Below are 4,697 nucleotides of genomic sequence, written 5' to 3'. Positions count from 1 at the left end.
TTGTATCATGTAATCAGTAATGAAAAATCTGTTATTTGATGTTTCCTGGATCTATCCCACTACAAGCTGGGACTTTGCCAGATCTCCCAAACTCAGCAGGATCAGATCAGCAGCATCAGGTCACATCAGGACTTGGATCGGGGTATTCCAAGGACTATTCAGTGCTGCAGGAAATGGGGTTCCTGACTCTGGCCTCAATTCAAAAAACTACAAAGCCCCATTCATCCTGTTTACATAATCAATCTAGACTCATCACATATACCACCTCCTTCTTTGCATTACTAATTATGCCAACATCAGTGTTCCATTTGTCTGCTTCTCCCCAAACCCTGTCTGTTTTTTTCCCCAATGCTCCTCCCAATGCATGGAATGTCTTTCCATTTCTGCAATGCCAAGCCATTAGCCTCATTTTATTTACATCCCTCCTAAGGTTAACATCTTCTGCATCCTCTACAAGAAGTGAGAGTATAAAAATTGTAGGGCCAGATCCTTTTTGTTTGAAAAATTACCTTTTTCTGAAACTGGAAATGACGGTAGCAGCCTTTTTGTTGTTGTTGTTGTTGTTGTTGTTTTTAATTTTCTGGGTTTTTGTAATGAAACTAGAAAATGAAAAAAATTCCCTTTTAATTTTTGGTATACTGATTTTCTTCTCTTCCTTTTCGTACCCTTTTAACTTTCCACTTTCTCCTTCTTGTGGGGAAAGGAGAAAAAAGTAAAAAGGAGAGAGAGAGAAGGGTTAAAGAAGAAAGGGGATGGAAGGAAAACAAAAAGCAAACAAAGAAAAATTTTAAAAAAATGTAAAGCAAAACACTTATATAATTGTCATGCAAAAGTTTAAATCAACAAAAAGTGATCCTTTTCAAAACCCATGGAATGAAAACAAGTTTAAAATTAAAAAAAAAATCTACCTGTTCAAAAGTAAATCAATGTAACTCCATTGAAGTCAACTGAGGTCAATGAAGCTATGCAAATGTATCCCAGACGTGAATCTGGCACATAATAGATTTATATAAAATACTTCAGCTGAACCATGAAGATGTTCACACGCTGTCTGAGTGACCAAGGGCTCATGTGGCTGTAGCCCTTGTCTTTCTTCACCTTATCTGTTCCCTAGTGCTTTTAAGCCACATTTATTGCATCACATCTACAATTAGACTGCAACGTCTTTCTTTTTCTTCTGTAAAGCAACCAGCACATATAATTTACATATCATTGTAAAAATGATAAATAAGTGATGATTTTGTCCCATTTTAGCACTGAACAATCCACAACCAATTTCTAATTTGCAACAGAACTTTCAAAACTTATTTTGAATTTTGTTTGAATATTTTGCACCATTTTATTTGCAGACAAAGTGAATTTCCTATTTAATACAAAACAAACACAGGCTATTGTCTTCAGTCTCGCAAATCAAACTTTCCTATATGCCAAATACATACTGGACATTAGTGTCTCAATAGTATCGTAATTTTCTTTTCCACATGAAAGCTTGTAACAAAAATATAATGTGGATACTGCATACTTTGCATTTGATAGCATGAAATGAGAGACGAAGAACCAGCTATTGGTATTTATTATTTGTTTTTCATTCTATATACATTTTCAAATAAAACCATCAAAATAATTTTTTTGCTGTATCACAAAACATATAGTCATTTCACAGTTAGTGATATATACTAAGAATTGCCCAAGTTCCTACTCCAATATGGTATGCTTCAAAATAAATGTGATGTGAGGTTAAAATATTTTACTACAGACCAGTCTTCCCATCAAAGTGATTTGTAAAAACTGACATGGATGTTTTGTGTCTTTGACAAAATTGAAAGAGATCTTTTCCATACAACAGTTGTATTCTATAAGGGGACAATTCCTGATCCCACTGAAGTCAATGGAAATTTTGCCATTGATTTTAATTGAACCATTGATTGGCCCCTCACCGAGAAACTAGCAGTTTGTGAGAAATGCCAGTGCAGATAGATACTTTTTTATTTCATTTGTGGTTCTGAAAGTTTTGTTGTCTGCTGTTGTTCCAGTTCCTGTCATTCCTGTGGTGTGGATCCCAGGGGGTGAATCAGTATCCAAAAAGTACTTACAATCAACATAGCAAGAAGAGGGATCTCAAAATGCAGTGGCACAAGGGTATCTGATTTCAGGAAAGCACATTTTGGAGAATCTTGTGGATGAGATGTAATGGCAGAAACCTTGAAAATCTAGGAAGGAAAATTGGAAGGAAGCTGGAAAATTCTAAAAGATGCCATAATGAGGGCACATCAGACAATAGGGAAGTGGGGGTGGGGGTTGGGGGAGAGGCAATGCAAAAAACAAGATGTGTTTTCAGAATGGAAGTCTGTTTAAACCAGCATCACACTACAAAGGGTCCAGCATAGAGCTGAGGATCTTGTCCACTGTATTAATGCAGCATAAATTGGATTTTATAACATGTTCTAAACCCCACAAACATTAGTATTTTGATTCTTAATGAAGCAGTAATTTCTGAAGATTTGTTTGTTAAGATTTCCTGACATCTTTGTTAATTTTCAATCCTCTTAATATATAATAAAGTGTTGTGTACACTTTAAAATTGTTCATTGTTCTACTATGACTGCTAATAGAATTTAACACTGTCACATTTCTAGGTTCATATATCTAGGTTTTTATACTACACTCGTTACTGTGGAATCTGGTGCAGCACCATATGATAAAGTCTTGAGCTGATTAATGACATTTCAAAAGATATGTGTAATGGGGTCTAGCAGGCTTTCTCTGCCCCATGCTGGAGGCATCAGCATCCTGACACCCACTCCTGCTCAGGCCAGGATACCAACAAGATTTAGTCCTAGAAGGGCCAGGAGGAGACAGGGACCAGTTTGGAGCCAGTAGGCCAGTTAAGAAGGTTTGCCTGCTTCTTTTCAGGGTCAGAGATGAGAGAGAGGGAAGCGGAGCTCTGCAGTGCCAGCCCAGAACCAAGGGCGGCTCCAGGCACCAGCATGCCAAGCGCGTACCTGGGGCGGCAAGCCGCGGGGGGCGCTCTGCTGATCGCCGTGAGGGCGGCAGGCAGGTTGCCTTCAGCGGCATGCCTGCAGAGGGTCCGCTGGTCCCGCGGCTTCGGCGGACCTCCTTCAGGTGTGCCACCGAATCCGCGGGACCGGGGACCTCCCGCAGGCAAGCCGCCGAAGGCAGCCTGCCTGCTATGCTTGGGGCGGCAAAATACCTAGAGCCGCCCCTGCCCAGAACCCAGGGTCCAGGTGAGGGCCTTGCCTTCAAGCGCTGTAACAAAGCATTTGCCTTTGAGGTTTTCTTTGTTTACTGAAATGCGCAAACAGTCAGATTCTGGGTTTGTTATTTTTATTTAACTGTAGAGACTGTTGCTGATCTTACGGAACAGGCCATCCTACTTCAAGCAGGCAGCCCAAACTTGTGGACTAAGGCAGGAAGTGCCTGCAATACTGTGCTTGGGAGTGGCATAGAGCTGCCCCACCTGTTGCAGTATGGTACTTCTCGGTTTTGTGATTAGAATAAAAGCTTGTTTTTTCCAGAAATTCCCATGAAAATCCACAATAGTTATACAAATGTATTAACGTGATCTTCTGCATTTGCTTTCTTGCATTTCCAGACTTCCATGTTATTTCCAACCAAATACAGATGCGGTGTTTAGATGTGCTCGTAATTATTAGAACTGGGAGCACTGGCTGTTGGGAGTCTGAAAGGACAGGAAACAGGAAGGAGGGAGGAGGAGTTGAGGAGGCTGAGTGAGAGTTACAGAGGGTGCAGCAGCAGCTTGGTAAAGAGGTTTCCACTGTAAAAATAAAGTCCTGTTGAAGCTTGTTAATACCTTTCCTGGTTGATACAACAACAGACTAACAAAGTATCCATATTCATAGATGTAATTTAATTACAAGGTAAGTCTTTTTTGCTATCTCAGCTATGTGATTAAAAAAAACAGACAACTTCTAGGGTAAAGGCTGGAACTCAAATTCTGATATTTCACAACTTTCTTTGCTTCAAAATGTTTTTTATAACAAATGCTCTACTGCTTTTCTCTTTTTCTGTTTTATACGCTCCTTGGTGTCTTCATTTTATATGCCAAGAAGCCCAAAATTTTATTTTGCTCAGAAATCTTTTTTTGTTGACACATTTGTTTTGTTTTTATCTGACAATCTCTTTGGCATCTTTTAATGGACTTCTCATAGAGATTTATTTATTTATTTGTTTAAATAGCTTTTTTATGTAATTTCATAATCACAGCTACTTATCTTTTGATTAATCTGTTTGTAATAATTTCGAAAGAATTTAAAAAAAACAACCCTGAAAACCCTCAATAAATCTTGCTAGTCATGTGACTGTTTTTTATACTGAATTTAATTAGTAGCTAAAGGGAAGATGACAGATATAAGACAACTGGATTTTAGTAAAGGATTTCACACAGTTTCTCTATTTTACACTCGGAGCTAAGATGATCTGGAATGCTGACATTGTCAGATGGAGGCCCATAAACAAAAGATTATGATAGATGATAATGTATTAGGGCTTGTCTACACAGCAAGTTAGTGCCTGGCAAGCCAGGGTGTGAATCTACAGCACACTAACCTGCCACACGCTAAGGCTACATCTATACTACATACCACGTTCAGCAGGGTATAGTGTACATGTAGCTATACATCACAGTGGAAAGCATACCGTGTCCACGCTGCGATGTG

Source organism: Mauremys reevesii, linkage group 1, assembly GCF_016161935.1.
Source record: "Mauremys reevesii isolate NIE-2019 linkage group 1, ASM1616193v1, whole genome shotgun sequence".
Classification (NCBI taxonomy): Eukaryota; Metazoa; Chordata; order Testudines; family Geoemydidae; genus Mauremys; species Mauremys reevesii.
Note: the sequence above shows the minus strand (reverse complement) of the source record.